The 24,954-nt window shown below is 39.9% G+C and overlaps 1 protein-coding gene and 1 pseudogene across 1 annotated transcript in view; one reads left to right on the top strand and one right to left on the bottom strand.

The window, feature by feature from the left end:
• Positions 1–15,089, bottom strand: part of LOC131444886 (uncharacterized) — a 30,174-nt pseudogene extending 15,085 nt beyond the window's left edge.
• The window catches only part of osr1 (odd-skipped related transcription factor 1), a 62,034-nt gene that overhangs the window by 1,189 nt on the left and 35,891 nt on the right, over positions 1–24,954 (top strand). The window lies entirely within an intron of this gene.

Raw genomic sequence — 24,954 nt, 5'->3', positions numbered from 1 at the left:
TTTTTTACAAAGCTGCTCAGTAAGTACATGGTGGAAAATGCATTAACTCTGTAAGGAAATTAGTAATAAGAATTGCTCAATAATCATACAGTACGACGGAGTATTAGGGCCACATTGAGGAAAAAAAATCACAGACTTCGAGAACAAAGTCATTAATTAACGAGAATAAAGTCGCTAATTAACAAGATTGAAGACATTAAATAACGACGATAATTCTCGTAAATTAAGAATCATCATATTCTAACCTGTTGTTTTAGAAGAGGAGAGTTGTTAAAATGAGGGCCATGGAGCATTTTGTGGAATTGTACTTTAGAATAGGTTTCACAAACAAGGAGATACTTAATATTTTGGCACATCAGCATCACGTATCAGGACATTACAAGAATATGCAAGAAAATGCCTCTTTTCCGCAGAAAGAAACAGATGGACTTGGAGGAAATCGCTGCTTTTGTGGAGGGGGAAATAGCTGGAACTGGTTGACTGCAGGGTTATCGGTGGATGCATCAGCGGGCCATTCAGAGGGGATCCTGACCTCAACTCCTTCTGGATCCAGAATCCTAATTCTCAGTCAGATTGTTTTTTGGGAAACCACAAAACCCCTCTGAATGGCCCCCTGAATAACTGATAACCCTGCAGTTGACCAGTTCCAGCTATTTCCCCCTCCACAAAAGCAGCGATTTCCTCCAAGTCTGCCTGGTTTTTTCTGCGGAAAAGATGCATTTTCTTGCATGTACTTTTTAAGTCCTGATACTTATGACAATGTGATGCTGATGTGCCAAAAGATTAAGTATCTCCTTGATTGTGAAACCTATTCTAAAGTACAATTCCACAAAATGCTCCACGGCCCTCATTTTGTCATAAGTATTGGGTGGCATGGTGGGGCAGTGGTTAGCACTGTTGCCTCACAGCAAGAAAGTGCTGGGTTCAATTCCTGGTCTGGGACTTTTTTTCTGTGTGGAGTTTGCATGTTCTCCCCAAGTCTGCGTGGGTTTCCCCTGGGCTCTCCGGTTTCCTCCCACCATCAAAACATGTTTGAATGTTAGTTACATTTGGTCAGGTTGGTCCTTTGTGGCGGTGCGCTCAGTCGCAGCAGTCTGATCAACCCTCCATCTGACCTCGACATTTCGCTGTGCAATACCAGTTGTATAATGACAATAAAGATGCTTTCCTTTCCTTGCAGTTCTGGTGAGATGCCAACCTCATTTCATTACCCGAAACTTGTATTTGAGTAATGACAATAAAGTTGAATCTCATCTCATCTCATTTTAACAATTCTCCTCTTCTAAAGCAACAGGTTAGAATATTACGATTCTAAATTTTACGAGAATAATCTTGTTAATTAACAACTTTATTCTCGTTAATTAACAACTTTATTCTCGTTAATTAACAACTTTATTCTCGTTAATTAACAAGTTTATTCTCAAAGTCTGTGATTTTTATTTTCTCAATGTGGCCCTAATACTCCGTCGTATACAGAGACCCTAAGGTAAACAATTACAATACACAGTAAATTTTGCAGTGTTAAATATGGAGTGTCAAAGTTGTCAATGACTCTCAGAGTTATTACAACAACATATTGAGTAGAATACCCCCTAGGAAAGGGGAAAGGGTTAATTTAACACCAATTCTGATAAGAACCAAAACACTTGGACACAGTGGTAATTTAACTCTTTAAGTGTTGATTTAACACTGCAAATGTGACTTTCATCAACATGTTATGATCATGCATATCAGTGTCAAGTCTCTGGTCAAGGCTTGACACCAAAACAATTATGGTGTGATTTTCAGGTTAAAAATAGTATTTTATTGTATAATAAATTATCCCTGTCCAAAAAGCACCTTATGAAAATATCTTTCGTTTCTCATGAAAGCCTTTGATGTCAAAATTAAAAGACACTTATGTTAAAACTGTTCACAGCATCACATTCGTATTACACATGTGCTTATTATAGTTACACAAGTTAAAAATGTAATTAAATCAGGAATATTTCAAATTGACTTAAGTAGGGCTGTAAAGTCTCGGTCGACTGGTCGATTTATGAGTCGATACGCTCTGGTTCGTCCTCTAACCTCTCACTAGGGCTTTATTCAACCCAAGAAATTCATGGTCGACTGAAGCCCTGAAATTTCGACTCAAAATTGACTAGTGGGTGTGTGTGTGGGTTGGGGGGGAGGGTAAGCTAACTTGTCTTTGTTATGTTATGAGTACATGAACATATCAGAATTGGCATATTTCAATGTTTTAGTCTAATAATCATTGATTCATTTTATAACTGCAGGCGCACTCGCCCGCAACAACGGCAGCGATCTATTTGTGTCTCAAACCTCATGAGGAGGATAAAGCATAATACAATTAAATAAATTAAGAAAAAATTGCTTAAAGGTGACATCGAATGCTCATATTGCACATATATGTTAGTTATGGAGGTCTACTTACATATATTAACTTGTTTTCATGGTTAAAAACCTCCCAGTCGCTGCAAACGAGCCAATCGAAAATCTCCTCACTGACACTCTCACAGCCAATGAGAGCTTTCCCACTGTCCTGTGATTGGCCAGGTACCTGGAAGTGACGTAATTAGTAGGTCAGTTCTCAGATACGCAGCTCCCCCTCTGGGACGATGGATGCTCTGCATCTAAGCAGCTACAACGAGAGTAGTTCTTCTTCTGCGGTTAAATGTATGCAACCGGATGTGCCCGGCTAGTGCCCGCACCAGGAGGAGCTACAATGGTGAGAGGAGTGGTGAGGTTTACTGATGACATCATCAGCAAACGGAAGTGGCTTTCGTTTAATGTGCATGTACATTAAACATGCTCCTTGGGAGGACAAGTTTTAGGGGTTATAAGAGTTTTGCCTTTTGTTGTGAAAAATATGAATGAACGCCAACTTTGGCACCCCCTATCTTGTACACCATGATACTTATGGAAAAGTTTTCGATAACTTTGGATCCTCAACTTGTCCATAGTAGGGATGTAACGATTACCGGTATGACGATAAACCACGGTAAAATTCCCGACGGTTAGTACTACCATTTTCAAATTTTAATTATCGTTAAAACCGTGATTGATTACCGCAACTGAAAAACTCACAGTGATACTGCTAATTTCCTGGAGAAGCAGCAGCACCTGAACGGCACTCGCTCAGAAGCGGGCGTGCATGCGCAGTTTGCATTGTCTGTCCAGCGACAACACGGCTGAAGCCACCTGCGCTCCAGAGATGTTTGTTGTTTCTGTGTTTTTTTATTTTATTTTTATGCTGTGTACGACCGCTGCTACTTAATTATTATCCGACACAGAGTGAGGACTTGTGTGTGTGTGTCAGTCAGTCAGATGATAATTATTAATAATATGATGATAATAATAATAATAATCATATAATATAAAATGTCTTTTTTTTAAATAAAACTTGGATAAAAGATTTCAGTGTGCGTACAGTACTTTTGAACACATCTAACAATACCGTGATAATATTGATAACCGTGATAATTTTGGTCACAATAACCTTGATATGAAATTTTCATATCGTTACATCTCTAGTCCATAGTGACCTCACCAAGTTTAAAGGTGATCCCATGAAAGCTCTATGACAAGTATGTTCAAATACCAGACCTCATAGTGTCTGTTTTGAATGTGAATATTTTCATATAGGTGTCTTCAGGGCCGGACTATCATCAATCCTAGCAAGTTTGGTTCAGATTGGACTCGGATTCGCAAAGTTGTAGCATTTGTTTTTTTTGTAGCAAATATCTGACTTTGCAGTGTTGCCATGGCAACACCGTTGAACGATTTGTTATCATATTAAGCACGCATTATCTACCATGTGTTTTGAGTGTTTTCACCAATTTTGAGTTTGATGCGATGAACTCTGTAAAAGTTATAACCGAAATTGTGTATTTTTTGTATTTTCTGTTACCACCAGGGGGCGCTGTTTTCAAAATGTACAATTTTTGCATAGACATATTTAGCCATGGTCCATCATCAACCCTAGCAAATTTGGTTGGGATGGGACCTTCTATCGCAAAGTGATAAGAGGTTTGTTGCCTGTGGCGAAAAATTTAAATTTTCACCAACTTTGCCATCCCCTTTCTTGTACACCATGATACTTATTGAAAAGTTTTCGATAACTGTAGATCCTCAACTTGTCCACAGTGACCTCAGCAAGTTTAAAGGGGATCCCATGTAAGCTCTAGGACAAGTTCGTTCAAATATCATTGGTGCGAAATGGCCAAAATAGGCAAAAAATTAACTTTCAATCCAAGATGGTGGCATTCCTGTTCGTTTTAGAGCATAGGCCATGCTGACTTTTTTGACCGTCCCAACCTAAGGAACGCGTGTACCAAGTTTCCTGCATGTACATTAAACGTGCTCCTCAGGCCCACAAGTTTTAGGGGGTGGAGCAGTTATTTGCCCCGCCCACTTACATTTTTTAACGCACATTCCCCGAAACACAAATAAATTTAATTTTACACCAGGTCTGATGCGGCTGCAAAAAAAAAAAATTGGTGAGTTTTGGGGCATGTTCAGGGCCTCAAAAACGCAATTTACTTTGGTGAAGAGGAAACGATAGATTACAGAGTTGCTCGAACCCTAATAAATATAGCCTGGCAGCATAAAGATATTTCTCAAAACTTAAAGGCAGTCACTTGTACATCAATGGCAAGATTTTCTTTGAAAACAAAAGCATTTCTGCCTTGTCACCATTAGTCTGTTTCTTTTCTCATCTGCCACATTTCCAGCCAGGCTAAACAATCCTGGGAAACGATCCTTGTTGATCTTCCAGTAGCTCAATGCATTGTCACTTCTGCCAAAGGGTGCTTTTGACACGTAGCTCTGAGCTAACTTGCTATCTGGAGCCTCTGTTAACTGCTAACCTGTTAGCCCCTCCACCTGCAACAGCTCACTTTACAACGTGTGCTGCTACTCATGAGGCGCGCAAGTGCATTTGACCGGCATAAAATCGGCATATCTCTGTCTGGCCGGCCGGTTTCCGGTCATGGCCAGTCACGTGAAAATCGGCCAATTCAGGTCACCGGCTGATCAATCGGTGCATCCCTATTTAAAAGGGGTCCACTCACTAAGTTTTTATTACAGTTATCAAGACTGTAGACAGTGGTAGCCCATCCATAGAGGGCACTAGGGAGCCACCCCACAAGTCTCACATTAAGAAGAAGTAGGGAATCTAAAATAGTTTATAAAAACATGGAAAATTTAAATAAATGCACTACACGTTGTACAGTCTGTGACTACTCTGTGTAATCTGCATTCAAATGTAGTTTAAAAACATTAACTTCTCTCACTCGTTTACAGATGCTGCTGAGTTTTAGGGTGCACACGTCTTTCTTGTAGATTTTTGCTCATAGTGAGACACGCAAGATAGAGACACATACAGACACACCTTGCAGTGCAAAAGATAGGAAAACTGTGGGGCGCAGAATCTTATGCCCGAAGACCTCCCACTGCTGAGCGGACATTGCCTGATTCCGGCAGAAACGCTGGTTTCATCATGGAAAACGAAGCACCAAACACTAGTGGCATTTTTTGTTTTCCCTGCCTCCTCTTTCAGATGCCGGACACCGAACAAGCCTGGACTCAGACAGTTATTACAGACTTAAAACACAGAACAAAAAACCACGAACAGACACAAACAGACAAGAATACATATGGACCATATGGAGAGGAGTGGTGAGGTTTACTGATGACATCATCAGCAAACGGAAGTGGCTTTCTGCTTTGCAGAGCCCAGGAAAACAATAAAAACCAATTTTTCAGCAGTGGCTGAACTGTTTGTAAAAACTAGTGCTGTCAAACTGTTCAAATATTTAATCGCAATTAATAGATTGGCTTGCTTTGTGCAAATGTTTTTATTGGGACAATATCTCTGTCACCCTGCATATTTTTAGTTATTCCTCTTATTGTGAGAGCCACACAATAATAAGAGAGGCTGTGTATCACCCTGCAGTGCTGTGAATAAAGTGCCGTTCTTCAACGCAGACGTAGACCCGTGGTTTAATGTGTTGTTGCGGTAATTAGCTAATCCAAGCTAAAGGAGCTAACGGTCTTCGGAGGTCTCCTTACTACGGTTCGGGGGTCTGCCAGCTTGATTGGTAACAGAGAGCCCACTTGGAGATGGAGAAGTGCACAGCGCTCACTAGAGTTGTCACAATACCAAAATGAGTAACCAGGATACTATACCAGACAAAGTATCACGGTTCCGGGTATTATCGCAATACTGCAGCCTTTTTATTATTATTATTATTATTATTATTATTGTCTTGTTGTTTGGTGCATGATAAACATATAATATATGTATATATATGTATATATATATATATATTTTTTTTTTATAAATATATATATATAAATAATCATTGAGTTTCCTTTGCACATTCATTTATGGTTAACTAATACATAAACAACTTAGGATAACAAATCCACTGTCTTTTAAAAAAATCTATTTGACAATAATGCTTCTTCTCCAACATAATAAACCATAGAGAACAAAATACAATAATCAGGAACTGATTCCCTGTGAAAACTATATTTTTTATGCATTTTCTATGTGCTTTATACTTTGACATTCTTTAACTCTTCATTCATCAGCTTGTACACGGAGCATATAGCCTAATATTAGCCAATGAGAAAATAAACAGGACATACTAACCTGGTATTCAACATATAAATCTGGGTGACGACACTGCAGGTGTTTTATGAGGTTGGATGTGTTCCCTCCTTTGGCTCCTATAGCTTGGTGGCAGCGCCTGCACAGTGGACGGTAGGGCTGTGCAATACTGCAAAATTTGGTATTGATCCAATACCAAGTAAATACAGGGCCAGTATTGCCGATACCGATACTTTTTACTACTACCATATACTTTTGTGTAGGAGAGAGCAATGTATCATAATTTATTAAGTGAATGCATCATCAATATGCAAATTTGACTAAAAACTTGAATTTTCATGATTATTTAATTATTTTGTAAGTTTTCCTTTAATTAATCATGTTTATGACGATAATAAAACACATGACAAAGTTTTCAGTCAAATTAAAATACTATTAGTAAGTTTATTATAACCCTAACCCTACTATTATTATTTATTGAGCTTCTTCTCTCACTTACTAACTGACCGGCCTTGGAGAAAATCCTTTCTCAGGTATGTTGCAATTAGTCAAAAAAATAAATATACTTTTATTAAGTAACTCAGAAATGTTTATAGAAAACTTAAAACTTAAATTTCCCTTTTGGGGTGGTAATCTGCATTTGCAATTAACAACATCGCAAACATCGCAGGTTGCAGTGGTTTGATTTACAGCTGTAAAAAAACTCCAAACAGCGCTCCTCTTCCGCTCTGCCATCATGCAGCCACAACAGTGCGCTGCTCGCCTCGCAGTGAGTGAGTGAGTGTTGCAGTGGAGGGGGGAGGGGGTTGGCAGCGGAGTAAAGGGGAGGGGCTAATTGAGCATGAGTGAAGTGAGAGAAGAGCGGCCAGTCGGTCACTCTGTAAATGCCTGGAGTTGTACTTAAGAATCAATTTCATCACACAAGTATCGATCAATACCCAATACCAACGTTGGTATCGATACTATCGATATTTTAGATTAATCCGCCCAGCCCTAGTGGATGGCCATCGTCTATTGCTTTACCGTCTGTGCCTTGTTTAAAGCCAAAATAGTTCATAGAGCAAAGTTAGTGGTGCCACTGACGACGATGCTGCGGCTCGGGCCCGGTGCTTCTGCCATGGTGAGTGTGTTGCCTCGTGTTTGTGACTGTAAGCCACGTGCGCGCGCGACAGAACTTTAGCTTGATGTTTGTTTTGAAGCGAATTTCTATTGAAGCAGAGCTGTCTTCATGGAGTTGTTCTTGCAGGTAGAAACACACGAACAGCCAATCAGCTAACAGACGGGCGGACCCAGCGTGTGGAAACAGTCTATAATATCCCCGGACATCACCAGTAACAGGCAAACAGCCAATCATTCAGCAGGTGTGTAGTTAGGTTGCAGTAGTTGTAATGTGGGTTTGTTTATAAGGGAATAGCATGCAGTGAAAAGCCGGAAGGCTATGTAGCGGAAACTGGCACCGGCAGTATAGTAATCCACAGTAGTACCGTCATGTAGAATTTGTAGTATAGTAGGAACCGTTAATGATTTGGCACCACAGGGTATCGTGCAACTCTAGCGCTCGCCATCCACTCAAAACGTAACGTTAGCCTACTACTCTTTGGCCGGCTCACAAGCCCAAACAAGTGTGTACAGTGTGCCTGTTGTTTTGTTTCCGGTCTAGCTAGATCCGGTGTGGTGTTGTAGTTTTTCTAACATTACTAGTTGTTGCAACAGCATGTGAAAAAAACTACAAAGTTTGCTTGGCCAGAAAGAAAGTTAATCTCATGATAAAAAAATTGACGCATTAATAACATGTTTAACTGACCACTATTAAAAACTAATGAGGATAGGATTTCAACCTAATGTCTCAGGGATTATTTTGATTATACATTAACTTACAAAAGGTTGAATGGCACCCATGTCAGTCCCTGCAGCAAAAATGAAGTGACTCACTGTCATTCATTTGTGGGGGGTTTTCTGGTTTAGTATACTTTCCAAATATCATGTAAAATTAAATAATATATGACATTTGCATGAAATGCTATAGCATAGCTACTGTATTGTCCTACTTAAATGCATGCGTAATGTTGATTTATTGCTGTGTCTGCCTGTAAAATATGTAATATATTAATTGTAAATTTAAATATATTAATATGCTTGGTTATTAATACCGGTACCCCCGGACGCTTGGTTACACTGGCATGATTAGATTCAATTCAATACAATTTAATTTTATTTGTATTGCACCAAATCATAACATACATTATCTCAAGGCACTGTACATAGACAACATCAAGGAGAGCAGAGAAACCCAACAGTTCACACAATGAGCAAGCACTAGGCTTCAGTGGAGAGGAAAAACTCCCTCTTAACAGGAAGAAATCTCTGACAGAACCAAATAAAGTTTATACAGTCAATGATGACATGTTTAATACAATGTAATTTATAAAGCAGCAGCAAAGAGTGTTGATAAAATTTATACTAATATCGACTTTTAAATATAGCACAATAAAAATGGTGATGATATGTATGATATGGATAGCCTCGAAAACTGGATCTTGATCCTGCAACCTGCATGATGGGAATACAGAGAGAGAGAGAGAGGAAAGGAAGGAAAGACACAAACTAGGGAGAGAAAGAGACAAGGTTAATGACATAAAAAGTCATATTCGTACCCCGAGTGTGACAGAGTGAATGTGTGTGCCCCATAGGAAAATCCCCCAGCAGTCTAGGTCTATAGCAGCATAACAAAGAGATGGTCCAGGTTTCCCTGAACCAGCTCTAACTATAAGCTTTATCAAAAAAGAAAGTTTTAAGTCTAACTTTAAATACGGAGAGAGTGTCCGCCTCCCCAACTGTCATTGGAGCTCCTGTGGAACCAAGCTGGTTCCACAGGAGAGGAGCCTGGTAACTGAAGGCTCTGCCTCCCATTCTGCTCTTATAGACTCTGGGAACCACAAGTAAACCTGTATTTTGTGACCTAAGTGGTCTGTTAGGATGATATGGTAAGACTAGGTCTTTCAGGTATGAAGGGGCCTGACCATTCAGTGCTTTGTACGTGAGGAGAAGAATTTTAAATGTAATTATAAACTGTACGGGGAGCCAGTGTAGAGAAGCTAACACTGGAGTTATATGGTCTCTCTTTCTAGTTCCTGTCAGAACTTGTGCTGCAGCATTTTGAATTAACTGAAGGGTTCTAACAGACTTGTTGGAACATCCTGATAATAAGGAGTTACAGTAATCTAATCTAGATGTAACAAAAGCATGAACTAGTTTTTCAGCATCCTGTAAGGACAGAATGTTTCTAATTTTCATAATGTTTCTCAGGTGGAAGAAGGCTGTTCTGGAAATTAGTATTATGTGTGACTCCAATGACATTTCCTGGTCAAAAGTAACTCCAAGGTTCCTCACAGTGGAACTGGAAGCTATGGTGATGTCATCTAAAGTGACAATGTGATCAGAAAGTTTTTCTCTGAGGTGTTTAGGGCCTAGTATAATGACCTCAGTTTTTTCTGAGTTTAAAAGTAGAAAGTTACAGGTCATCCAGGACTTAATGTCTCTGAGACATTCTTAGAGTTAAACAACCTGATTTATTTCATCTGGCCTCATTGATAAGTATAGCTGTGTGTCATCTGCATAACAATGAAAGTGTATGTTGTGCTTCCTAATAATGTTCCCTAGAGGAAGCATATATAAGGTAAAAAGTATAAGCCCAAGCACTGAGCCTTGTGGAACTCCACAATTAACTTTTGTTTGTAGTGAGGCTTTATCATTAACATGAACAAACTGGAATCTATCAGATAAGTATGATTTAAACCAGCAGAGGGCAGCACCTGTGATCCCAAGAGTCTGCTCCAATCTCTGCAGTAGAATATTATGATCAATGGTGTCTAATGCAGCACTAATATCTAACAGGACAAGTAAAGAAACTAGACCATTATCAGAAGTCAAGAGAAGGTCGTTACTAAGTTTAACTAGTGCTGTTACTGTGCTATGGTTTAATCTAAAACCTGACTGAAAATCTTCAAACAGGCCATTAATGTGCAAATATTCACATACTTGATTAGCAACTGCCTTTTCTAAGATTTTAGAAACAAAGGGAAGATTAGATAAAGGCTGGTAATTAGCTAAAATATCTGGGTCAAGGGTCGCTTTTTTGAGAAGGGGTTTAATAACTGCTATTTTAAACTTTTGGGGGACATATCCAGTTAATAAGGATAGATTAATTTGAGTCAATATAGAGCTGTTAATTAAAGGAAACACATCTTTAAACAGTTCGGTGGGGATAGGATCTAACTGACAGGTTGATGGCTTGGATGATGAAACTAATGATGTTAACTCAGGGAGCCTTATAGGGGAGAAACTGTCTAACTGTGTACCTGGTGCTTCTAAAGCTCTTGTGCTAAAAGATGAGTCAGTCCCAATATGAGGGAGGAGATGATCAATTTTTTCTCTAATTGATGTTATTTTATTCCCAAAAAAGTTCATAAAGTCATCACTGCTCAGTGTTAAAGGAATATATGGTTCAGTGGAGCTGTGGCTCTGTGTCAGCCAGGCTACAGTGCTGAAAAGAAACCTATGATTATAATTATTTTCTTCAATTAAAGAAGAGTAATAGGCAACTTTTTTAAGCTCCAAAACCATCTTTCCAGGCTATATAAAAATCCTCTAGGTTACTGGAATGCCATTTTCTTTCTAATCTACGTAACACCTGTTTAAGAGAGGAGTTAAACCATGGTGCTCGTCTCATCTGATTCACCACTTTCTTTTTCAGAGGGGCAACGCAATCTAATGTAGTACGCAGGGAGGCCACTGTACTATCAACAAGGTTATCTATGAGGGCGGGAGTAAAATCACAAAAGGAACCTTCAGATGTACTGACATATGGCAGAGTTAAATAAAGGTTGCACTGTCTCTTTGAATGTATTAATATTATTATCAGACAGGCACCGACTATAGCTGTATTTCTTATTTATGTTCTTGTAGTTCATTATTGTACAATTAAATGTGATTAAATAATGATCAGTAAGGAGAGGGTTTTGAGGAACTATGTTTAAGTTATCAATATCAATACCATAAGTTAAAACAATATTAAGGGTGTGACTAAGGCAATGAGTTGGTTTATTAACATGTTGAATAAAACCAATTGATTCCAACAGCGAGTTAAATGCGCAGCTAAGACTATCACGGTCAACATCTACATGGATGTTGAAATCCCCTACAATTAGGATTTTATCTGTCTTAAGCACTAACTCAGATAAGAACCCAGAGAACTCTGATAGGAACTCTGAATAAGGTGCAGTTGGACGATAAACTGTGACTATCATAATTGGTTTCTGTGATTTCCAACTAGGATGAGATAGATTAAGAATAAGGCTTTCAAACGATGAATATTCTGGTTTGGGCTTGGGATTGATTAATAATAAAAAGCAGGGGCCCTAAAATTGAGCCCTGTGGGACCCTGCATGGTAGGGGAGAAGATGAGGATTCTGAACCAGCAAGCCTTACACACATATGGCATATTTCCACCGGCTCTACTCGCCTCGGCAAGTCACCACAAATTAATTAATAATCTATGAACCCATGATGTGAAGGCAGATTGCTCTGCGTAGATTGCTCGCTAATTCAAGACAGCTGTATGAATGTACAGCTTTGATTCAAGTTCAGAGTGATCAAAGGCAAGAACGTACATGTAATGTAATGTCCCGGAGCAAACACTTTGTCGACATCCGTTATAAGCAATTCTAATTTAATGAAGCATTTCACAATGGCACACGCATCTACGAAGTTAATTGCCAAAACTACAAGACTACAGAGCTAAACACACTTTTTTGTTGTTTAAAAGTGTACTTTGTTGTCTCAGGTTGAGAGAGTTTGATTTAATTTGCTAGAGTTAAATGCACTTTATATGGTGTAACTGTTTACTTTTCTTACAAAGATAATACTTGAAGTGCAGGATAAACATCTTGCTGTCTGTCGACGTGCAATAAATATAGAAAGTTATGTACAAACACCTGTCTGTTCTACTCATTTCAACTGACTGAAACTACACAAAAAAATCCAAATGATTTGACATATAGTTACTTTTTTTTAACAGTAACGGAAATAGTTACTTTCCCTGGTAACAAGTTACTTTTATTATAGAGTAATTCAGTTACTAACTCAGTTACTTTTTGGAACAAGCCGTGAGTAACTATAACTAATTACTTTTTTAAAGTAATGTTCCCAACACTGCAGGTGGGTATCAAACACAGGTAATTCTGGTTTCAAAGAACATCTCCTTACCAGCTGAGCTAATGACAACATAGCCACATAATGTTCTGAAAGGCAGTGGGTTATTAAAAGACAGTATAAGACCGTCCAGTATGAAAAAACATTTTTTAATCCCTGTATATGACTTGAATGAACACTAACGTAATGTAGATTAAGAATGTTAATGAAAACTCACCCCATAAGAAGATCAGTTTGTTGTTCATAAGCTCTGGAGAATGATAAAGTCCGCTAACTTAAATGCTAACGCTTTATCAAAAAAGTATTTTAGCCTAAATGCTAACATGTTAGCGATAAAGTCCAGGAGCATAGGAGAATTGAGATAGGTGTCAGCATGACCAGAAGCCTCTGTCTACAACCAAAGATTTGTGCTGCAATAGCCACGATTTAGTTCTTCTGCAGTATGTTTTTCCTTGTCCATCTTCATTTGAAGCAGCAGCATATTAAGTAGCCATGTGTCTTCTCTGTAACAAGCAGTTCATTGACCGAAAAAACAACAAAAGCACTGGAACGGGATATCCATTCACGGTGATCAAACAATCCTAATTAAAATACAAGTTTATGGTTTCAAGACTCAAAATAATGTGATTTGAATCACATAGTGGCTTCTTCAAAACTTCAACTTGCATAATAACAAAAAAAAAAGGATCCCTCATTTTGTAATAAAATAAATCTTTTTGTTTACTTGGTTTGAGCACATTTTCTGAATTTTGGTTGTGGTTATTGCACGTTTTTGTGAATTGTGATTATGAACATTAGTTTAGTTTGTTCTGATCCGTTTTGTTCGCCCTTCTCCCCCCCCAGTGAGGGGTTGTACAGGTTGATGGCACGGGGGAAACAAAAGAGTTCCTCAGTGGTCCTGTACATTGGGAGGTGGCTGGCATTGTCCAGTATGCTCAGTAGTTTGATTGTTGTTCTCTCTGTCACTGACACCAGAGGGCCCAGGTTTATTCCGACCACCGAGCTGGCCAGTCTGATCAGTTTTTCCATTCTGAAGAGGTCTGCCTTAGTTGTACTCCCGCCACAGCACACCATAGCGTAGGAGAGAACGCTGGCAACCACAGACTGGTAAAACATCTAAAGATGTATCTTGCCAATGTTAAAGGATTGTAGCCTCCTCAGAAAGTACATCCGACTCTGGGCCTTCTTGTACAGCTGCCTCGTGTTGCTTGTCCAGTCCAGCTTGTTGTCCAGGCATAGCCCAAGATATGTGTAGGTCTGCTTGACCTCCACCTCCTCTGTGCTTATCAAAACTGGTCTCGGACTATGTCTGTCCCTCCCGAAGTCGATGACCAGTTCCTTGGTCTTTGAGGTGTTGAGCTACAGGTTGTTATTGTGGCACCAGACAACAAAGTTCCTCACCAGGCTCCTATAATATTCCTCCTCTTCGTTGTCTCTGATACACCCCCATGATGGCCATGTCATCTGTGAACTTCTGGATGTGACACGTTTCAGAGTTGTAGCAGAAGTCCACGGTGCACAGAGTGAAGAGGATTGGAGAGGAGCTCCCAATGTTGCTGACCAAAGTGTCAGATGTGATGTCCTTCAGCCTGACATCCAGTGGTCTGTTGATGAGGTAGCTGGAGATCCAAGCAACCAGGCAGGGGTTCACTCGCATTCTAGTAAGTTTTTCCTGGAGCGTGAGGGGTGTCCAAAAAGAGGATCCTGACTGTGCCCCTTTCCTTTTCCAGGTGCGAGTGGGCTTAATGTAGGAGGTAGAGAATGGCATCCTCCACACCGACCTCTGCTCAGTAGGCAAACTGTAGGGTGTCCTTGGCGTGCTGTACCTGAGTCCTAAGGAGATTGAGGAAGAGTTGCTTCAGATGCTATGTAAGTTCAGCAAGGGTGGGAGGTGGGGTGGAGTGGCTGAATCTATTGAAGAAGATATTCAAATTGTTTGCTCCACCCCGACCGCCCCCCGGAGTCCTGCCTTAGTACTTGGTGAGAAAATATGAATATGTTAATTAATAAATAAATAAATAAATACATAAATTAATACATAAATTAATTAATTAATTTTAATAGTTAATTATTTTATAATTTTTCTTATAGGACAGGTCAGGACTTACAGGTCAGGACCTGCAGATTGGAGCAGGGGGGTTGTGTGATGAAAGGAGTTGAGCTTGTGGGAGGTGAGCTGGGAACTGTAGGGAGGGTGCTGGAGGTTGGGCAGTGTAATGGTGATGCAGCAGGGCTGGCTGGGTCGGTGGAGGGGTGGCATGGTTATGTTGCGTTTGTACTAGCATAGTACCTGGTACCAGGTTATTGTTTTAGTACCTGCTCTGGCGAGGTTCCAAGCACACTGAGTAGGTACTATGCGTGACGTCGCCAGACTGCCGGCCACTGATTGGTTAGTGGCATCACAGGAAGAGATGTCCCACACAAAAATCAAGCCGAACAATGTTGAACTGTAGATCAGTTAAAAAGACTATCAATCCTAAAAACATTGGTTAATCTCCAACAACTACTAGGGAAATGTCTAAAATTGCAATATTTAACATAGGAGTCTGGTGTATTTAGTGGCAGCACTACTGATCGCGACCAGCATCACAAACACTGCCGCTGTATTTTAGTCCAGTGATTGACAGACGGCCTCTAACAAATATTTTTAATTAACTGATTCTAGTCATTCAGTTACATTGAAAACAACTGCTTTTCAAGTCACTAGTCACTCGGTTGTGTGTCGTGTGTAAAATGAAGTTTCAATTTCTGTTTCTGTCTTTTGTTTGCTGCTTTATCGGCTGGTGGGGTTCCGACTTCTATAAGCCAAAGCCTTTCTTCTATTAAACGGCTTATTTTGTAGCAAGAGAAAGGTGTTTGGTGCTTCTTTTCCATGATGAAACTGGCAATTAAGCTCTGGTAAAGTTAGCACAACTTACCAGTCTTGTATAAAGTACTTGAAAGCAATACTATATAGGTAAAGTACAAGTATCTTACCAGAAAATGACTTTGGTAGAAGTTCAAGTCACCTTTTAGAAAGTTACATGAGTAAAAGTCTTAAAGTATGTGACATTTATTGTACTTAAGTATCAAAAGTAAAACTAAAAGTATTTTAACAAAGTGAGTAATTACAATTTTGAATATGACATTTTGTGTGGCTTCTTAACAATTACAGCATAATAGGTACAGGCGAACAATTTCAAACAACAGTAAAATTAACCTTCTCTCGTGAATGGTGACAAGCTGTCTTTTTCTCAATCTCCCTATTCTCTGCTTCCATTTTTGAAACTTTTTGAAACTCATGGAGTTTGTGGAGCTTCTGGAGTCTGTAGAGCTTCTAGATGTCAAACTGTGTGAGCTCGCTCACTATGGAGGACCAAAAGGGCCACAATTAAATAAATAAATACACCATTAAATTCGTCATTAAACGTGTCATTAAATAATTAAATGTGTCATTAAATACATTTAATTAATTAAAGACACATATAATTAATTAATGACACATTTAATTATTTCATGGTCTGTGTTGCAGTGGATCATTAATTTATTTTATCTGTCAAACTCGCCCATCAAAGTCAGAGGGTTGAGCCAACGCTGATCGAGTCTGATTCATTACTTTGGTCTGAAATGGCATGGCTGCCATGTATCACAGTACAGCAGCGGAGAAAAGAAATATAAACCGGAAATAAATAATTTTCCGAGTTCCCAAGCGCAGTTTTAAGATCATTTGAGGCGAGAGATGAGTCATTTGGAATTCAAAAATGTAGTTTGTGTATTAAGATATGATGTATTATATATAGTTTGGCAGCGACAGTATCTGAAGCATAGGCTCAGATTTATATTTTTGCCCGTGGGTGCCCAAATTATATAAATACCATCATATAATTCTGACTATATAGGGGCGTCGTGCTCACTGCTTCTGAACATCTGATTTTACAAATAATTTATTTGTTTTCTAATTCATGCTATATAGCCTATTTTGATGGACTCGGGTCACCAAGAGGGTGCTGTTCTATTCTGGCGGGGGCAGAGGGAGAGAGAAGGTCCTGAGTCAGGAAGGAGCCGCCGCCCGTCTCTCTCTCCTCACTTCACGTCGTTTACGTCAATAGAGGGAAAATTGAATTTGGGCCGAAAGTTTTATTTACAAGATTAAACTGAGTAACACGATCTATGTCTATCGATCGCGCTGCACCTGTACACACACACACACAAATAGTGCTGCCCACGGTGCTGTGACACTGAACCGGCTATACAAGCTCAAGCACCGGAGCACCCATGGGATCGGCGCCTATGAGGTGATAAACTTCGCCTCAGCGGACACCCGCTGCTTTGTGATCTGCTGGCTCAGACATTTCATCAGGACAGGCCGAGGTAACGCTGACGCGGACCATGAAATAATTAAATGTGTCATTAATTAATTAAATGTATTTAATGACACATTTAATTAATTAATGACACATTTAATTAATGATTTAATGGTGTATTTATTTATTTAATTTTAGCTCTTTTGGTCCTCCATAGCTCACTAGCTCATTGGTTGGCCACTGAAACAGCTGATAACTGAAACCCGGTGTCTGGAGTATACAACAGAAACCTGGAGACCAGAGCCTCTGTGTCAAACATAGTAAACAACAAGCTGCTGGTGTGTTTTAAGACCACTCTGATCTGGAATCTGCGGGTAACAGCTGAGTGGCTAACAGCTGGTGCCGCTAAAAGAAACTAGCGACAACAAACAGGTATTACGTCACCAACTCAACTTTTATTTTGTAGTAACGTGTAATGAAGATGGTTAACGGAAATGTATCTGAGTAAAAGTAGACATTTTATTTAGGAAATGTAGTGGAGTAAAAGTAAAAGTTGTCAGAAATATAAAGTAAAGTACAGATATGTGAAAATTCTACCTAAGTACAGTTACAAAGTATTTGTACTTTGTTACATTACAACACTGCAACTTACATAGAAGCAAGTAGAATCATTTCCGCCTCCGCTGGCATCAGGCCATGTCCGCTTGTTTTTTAAACGGACTGCACGTGTAGTGCATTTATTTAAATTTTCCATGTTTTTATAAATGACATTAGATCAGCGGTTCCCAAACTTTTTAGCCGTGCACCCCCTTCTATGTCCCAACCGGTCTGAGAATAAGCTGATCATCACAGCAGCATGAGATAGCATTAACCATATTCACAATTAAACAATACTCATTAGCACAACATAGCATCCAGTGAAACATTATAAAACTCACCTCTGGCATTTACACACAATAATGTACAGAATGTACAGTCGAATGTCGAGAAAACAGGTAAAAGGAAAATCACAAGCTATCCACTGCTGTAACAGGAGGAAAAACAAAACTTAAACAGTACAGCATCGCACACACTCCATGCTGGAGTAGCAATCATTCCACATGTATTCCACATGTCTGCAGAGTAGGTGTAGCAGAACAGCCAAAAGGAGCACCGTCCCTCTGTGAACCTCCTGTGACAGAACAGAATTAGCAAAGGTTGTAAACACAAGTGCAGTCCTCCCTCCCTCTTAGATCATATTATTTACATTAAACTGGAAGAATAGTGCCTTCTTGGCACTTACTTACAATTTTGGCTCATGTAGATGAACAACAACAACTCCCAGAATGCACTGCACTCGCTGCCCCGCAAGAGTCTCGCTGTCTCAAACTTCGAAGCAGACAGCGCTAGTTTTGTAAACACACGAACCCCCATGAGCGATCAATCGGCGAATACATTACAGACCTGTAAATGACTCAGGTTGTTTTTCTATGTTGCTACATTGTACTGGGATGTGCAGTCAAAACAAAGAAAGGACAAGCAGTAAGTTCCCATCATTTGCCGGAGTTTCAGAGCGGTGCAAGCCTGATGCTTGAAGGCTAAGCTAAGCTAAGCTAAGCTTGTTGAGTTTTGGAGAAGACACTGAAGACATGGAAAAGCTGCAAACAGTATCCATTTCCAACACAAAGACATCACTGAGAGGTAAGACTGACGCTAATACTCCACTCTGTTTCTACTCACTCACAGCAACAACGTTGTCGGCAGTAAAGCGACAACATTGTCAAAGTAACGTTTGATAGACAATTATACATACAAAATATAAGTAAACTGATAGCAAAGTAAAGCCACCTTGCTTTCGCTTGAGAATAATGTAAATAAATGTTTGTGTCGTGTCATGTTCAGTGTGTACGAACATCTAATGTTATTTATAGCCTATATAGACAAAATTATAATGTTCACAGCTAATTCAGTTGGCATATTTTGCTGAAAGGTTTATGTTTCCTGGAAAAAAGGAAAATCTTCATTCATATTTCATGTGTAATTGTATTTTTTGTTCTTTAGGAGCATGGTTGAATCAAGTCTTGGAGAAAATCTTCACACCACACACCATCCAGTGTCTGCTCCTCTTCCAGACTCTTCCAGCTGTGCTACATCAGATTCTGTCGCCACTGTACGTGTTTTATAGTTTATTTTTTGTTTGCATATTGTTAGACATTCTTTTAGATTTGTATTCTTGTTTATTTTATATTAAAACATTTTCCTTTGTGATTAATAGAGCTATATTTTGTTTTATTACCCTGCATTCATGTGTACACCACAGTTCAACAGTAAAGACTCGTGGAAGGAGGCTGAATAGTTACTGTTTTTGTTGTTATGTTACTTACTATACTAGATTTACAGAATAAAGAATTATGCAGTTGTCATCAGTAAACAAAGTAGCTCTCATTCTGAAGTGTGAACAACAACAATAATAATAATAGAAAGAAAAATCTGACTGATGCTCATTGTGAGCATCAACAGTCTCTTCATACACACAGTGCTGCACTTCAGGAGCTGAATATCTTCTGATGTCCTGACCAACACAGACAGATAAAGCAAGACGATCGTCTCTCCACAGTCTCTCAGAATCCACTCCACGAAGTGAGGTACGCTCTACAAAACAATGAGCACAACGTTAGCGATGCAAAGTATCTGTGCTTACAGTAGCATAGATGTAAATGAACTGTAAAGATGCTAAAGTTAGCTCAGCTGGCATTACATGTCAACAGGGACAAACGTGGTGGTAAAAATAAATATAAAAATACAAAACAAAATACTCACTTTGTACTCAGACATCTGTTTATTCCGTTGCCTTCATCCCCCGGGTTAGCGGGTGGTGCTCGTCACGGCCAGGGTGCCGGTGCGACCGGTGCACCCGCTGAGTCAAATGACGCAAAAGATTACATTTGACTCAGTGGAGGGGAAAATTGGAAAGGGAAAAACAGATCTTTTTACAACACAGTAGAAAACTGTGTTGGTTTTTATTAAAGAAATACTACTGCTATTCTAGCAATACTAAGCCACATGCAAATGGGTGTACTATCCCTTTAAGTTTATAGAAAGGTGTGCACAAGTAAACAAGTTATGAATGTAGTGATAGTCATTTTAGTCTCTATCCAGTTGTAACATTTTCTATGTATAATTGTTTTTTTTTTTGTTTTTTTTTATTAAAATAATATTTCCTATAACAACAATGTATTAACTGAAGAATAAATTGTCGGTTAGATACACACTAATCAGTCACAACATTAAAACAAACAAGTTTCAATGTAATGGCAGAGGATATATCTTAGTAAACAGCAGTGGTTTATAAATGTAAAAAGTTAAGTAAAATCCTTGAGCATGCAACAGTAGTGGATGGGCAATGTAAGAGGTCTGCTTTGAGAGACGATGAGCGGAGTGGCCTGTGGGATGTGGAGGTGCTGTGACTGCTGTCCATCATGTCTGCCTCAGACAAAGAAACATTATTGTCTATTGTTTTTTTCTGGCTAATCAAACCTGATTTAACAGCTCAAACAGGTAACAAGTATTTCTCTTGCTGAACAATGTCAGTCTGTTTCTCTGCCCTCAACAGCCCTGGGCATGTTAGGTTTCTGGGAATAGGAACCCATTGCACACACACACACACACACACACACAGAGAGAGAGAGAGAGAGCTTTGTTTTTGTCTATCTCGTCTGTGTGTGCTTTAGTCCTGCCAACTGTTTTGCGTACCTGTGCCAACACGTGTCTTAAAGGAATAGTTCATTTTTGTACTATGTACTGACACATTATCTGACTTTTGAGCTGTGTGCGCCTGTTGTACTGGAGACCGATTCTCACCTCATTTAAAACATGGCTACCAGGAGGGACACAAAAAAGCAAGTTATCAAAATGCTCACCAAATAAAATCTGCATTAAATAAAATTCACATTTGAGTGTAAGTTCACTAATTTACCTTTGTTAGACGAGCTTCTCCAACAACCACATTTTGTGATGTTCTGAAAACTGGTGCAATCAAACCATAAAAAAACGAGCCATTCAATACATAAACCGCAATATTTCGGTACATTACATTTTTCGTGAATGCAGCATTAGCTGTCCAATTAAATGTCGCGATAGGAATGATGCATCATGCAATGTTAGTGGCGATGGAAACAAAACAAACAATACAGTGTTAATGTCAGCATAAATCCTACTTTCCAGGCCGCACTGTCATCTATTAAATTCACCCTGTGGCTCCATTAGTGTCAACTGTGGCAGTAACGGAGTAAAAGCATTGTTTAACGCGAGTCAAGTCTGCTCATGGTAACACATCTAACGTGAATGTCCATTTACACCAGAATTATCCAGGCATTTCAGTTAAGTTCAGTTGTTCATTTGTGAATCTTTCAAATGTTGAAACTGAACCTGACCTAAAACCGCAATACAAACCAAACTGTGGGCTTGTTGAACCGTTGCACGCCTACTGAAAACCGCTGCCTCCCTACAGAATATCAGCAATAAGCAATCAATGCACATAGATCTCCTTGATCTCCATTAGTAAGTTAAAATGTGTTTTGTGAATTTGGTGTTTGAAATCATTTGTTTGGATTTATCAAGTTTGCACAAACAGACACCAATAGATGCAATTCCTGTGTCTTAAGTGAAAAATGCTGATTTTCCTAAAGGGCAAGTATGTAATTTCTAGTGAGGCGATTTCTAGATTTCTAGAGGCCAGACTGAAATTTACAATGCAGAAATGAGAGCTAAGAGCTACAGTGGCCTCTGCCAATCAAATGCCGTCCTTGTCATCTGTGACCGTATCAACAGATGAGGTTCTGTATAAAGACACGTTTACAAGTTGTGTATATTGTTATTGAATAGATCATAGACATATATGGTAGCCAAAGGTTTACGATTGTTAAAGGTGACATATAATGCATGTATCACACATATATGTTAGTTATGGAGGTCTACTTACATATATTAACTTGTTTTCATGATTAAAAACCTCCTAATCGCTGCAAACGGGCCGATCAAAATATCTCCTCACTGAAGCTCTCGTCAGCTGCGCTGTTTCAGACCAAAACCACACCCCCAGAACATGGACTGTGTTGTGATTGGCCAGCCAACCAGAGCTTTCCCACTGTCCTGTGATTGACCAGGTACCTGGAAGTGACGTAATAGATAGGCCAGCTCTCAGATACACAGCTCCCCCTCTGGCACGGTGGATGCTCTGCATCTCAGCAGCTACAACGAGAGTAGTTCTTCTTCTTCTGCGGTTGAATGTACGCAACCGGATGTGCCCGGACTAGTGCCCGCACCGGGAGGCGCTACGGTGGTGAGAGGAGTGGTGAGGATTTCTGATGACGACATCAAATTAAGGAAGTGCCGATCCGCTTCGCAGAGCGCAGGAAAACAATACAACACTATTTTCTCAGCAGTGGCTGAACTGTTTGTTCTGAAACTTTAGGGTTTCATAAACGAGGTAATGACGCAGATACACACACAAACGCAGCGTTAATTTCTGAACATGAGAGAGAAGGAGGGAGAGAGAAAGCAGAAATATTAACGCATGCCAATGACCATGCAATGCAGCCTTAAGAGGTCAAATGCAGCCTTAGGAGGTCTCAAGCCAGTGTCTTTTTGAGCCGGTCCCAAGCCCGGATAAATGCAGAGGGTTGCGTCAGGAAGGGCATCTGGCGTAAAACTTGTGCCAAAACCAAATATGCGAATCAAACCTATGACTTCCATACTGGATTGGTCGGGGAGAGCTCCCAGATGACTGGACAACTACAGCTAATGTAATCAGGGAGACAGGTAGGAGAGTACTTGGTGTGTCGTCTGGAAGGAAAGTAGATAAGGAGACTTGGTGGTGGAATGGGGAAGTGCAGGAGTATATAAAGAGAAAGAGGTTAGCATGAAAAAGTGGGACACTGAGGAGACTGAAGAGAGCAGACATGAGTACAGGGAGATGCAGCACAAGGTAAAGGTAGAGGTGGCAAAGGCCAAACAAAGGGCGTATGATGACGTGTATGCTAGGTTGGAAAGTAAGGAGGAAGAGAATGATTTATACAGGTTGGCAAAACAGAGAGATAGAGATGGGAAAGTTGTCCAGCAGGTTTGGGTGATTAAGCATATAGAGGGACATGTGTTGACAGGTGCCACAGAAGTAATGGGAAGATGGAAAGAATACTTTGAAGAGCTAATGAATGAGGAAAATGAAAGAGAGCAAAGGGTAGAAGGGGTGATTACTGTGAACCTTGAAGTAGCAGAGATTAGTAAAGATGAAGTGAGGGGAGCATTGAAGAGGATGAAGAATGGAAAGGCAGTTGGTCCTGATGATATATCTGTGGAGGTATGGAAGTGTCTAGGAGAGGAGGCAGTAGAGTTTCTGGTTAGACTATTCAACAGGATCTTAGAGAGTGATGGGATGCCTGAGGAATGGAGAAGAAGTGTGATGATGCCCATTTTTAAGAATAAGGGAGATGTTCAGAATTGCAGTGACTATAGAGGAATAAAGTTGATGAGCCATACAATGAAGTTATGGGAAAGAGTAGTGGAAACTAGACTGAGAGCAGAAGTCAGTATTTGTGAGCAACAGTATGGTTTCATGCCTTGAAAGAGTACTACAGATGCAGTATTTGCTTTAAGAATGCTGGTAGAGAAATACAGAGAAGGTCAGAGGGAGCTGCATTGTGCCTTTGTAGATCTGGAAAAAGCCTATGACCGGGTGCCGAGAGAGGAACTATGGTACTGTATGAGGAAATCTGGAGTGGCAGAGAAGTATGTTAGACTGGTGCAGGACATGTATGCCAACTGTGAGACAGCGGTGAGGTGTGCTGTAGGTGTGACAGAGAAGTCCAAGGTGGAGGTGGGACTACATCAGGGTTCGGCTCTGAGTCCCTTCTTGTTTGCAGTGGTGATGGACAGACTGACAGATGAGGTTAGACAGAAATCTCCATGGACTATGATGTTTGCAGATGACATTGTGATCTGTGGTGAGAGCAGAGACCAGGTGGAGGAAAAGCTCCAGAGGTGGAGATATGCTCTAGAAAGGAGAGGAATGAAGGTAAAGAAGGTGGAGGATTTTAAGTATTTAGGGTCAACCGTCCAGAGCAGTGGAGATTGTGGAAAAGAGGTGAAGAAACGTGTTCACGCTGGTTGAAATGGGTGGAGAAAAGTGTGAAACAGAAACTGGAGATGAGAATATGGATCAAACTGTTAAAACATAGTTTACTTATGGACCTATAATTATGAATTCCAACTGAAGTGTTATCGTTCAGTTCTTTTTTGACTCTATTTTACATTAAAAAACCTTTCTCAGGACGTACAGTAATGGCGACGAGCTGGACAGCGTTGTTGTTTCTACCCTCCACTTAACTTTGAAAAAAAAATGATGGAAAAATGTTTGAAATTTAATTTACAACCACGAAAAGTGAGTAACGTGGTTGGCTTTGGCAATAGACAGAAAATTGCCTGCAACAACCAAAATTAACAGACCGAAGTCACGCAAACAAGCAAAAATGTCGCTCTGTGGCTCTGCTAAGACTAGTGGGGAAGCTAGTGAGAGGTGAGACGCGATAGCAAGCAAAGATATCCTTGAAGCCATCAAAGGGCTGAAGGGTTATTTCTCAGACAGGTTTGATGGAGTAATGAGTGCAATTAACGGAGTGGGAAAGGAGATAAGCCTCTGCACAGAGCATGTTACGAGAGCAGAGGTCTGCATTTCCAGCAAGGAGGACGAGGTGGTTACACTCCAAGCTAAGGTCAGTAAACTTGAACATGAGAAGAGAGAGCTGCAAGATAAAGCCACGGCCCATGAGGTAGGGTGGCCATTTCCGCAACACTAAAAAGGAGGAC

This window comes from Solea solea, chromosome 18 (assembly GCF_958295425.1).
Source record: "Solea solea chromosome 18, fSolSol10.1, whole genome shotgun sequence".
In the NCBI taxonomy this organism is placed as follows: Eukaryota; Metazoa; Chordata; class Actinopteri; order Pleuronectiformes; family Soleidae; genus Solea; species Solea solea.
This window is presented reverse-complemented; position numbering and strand designations above follow the sequence as displayed.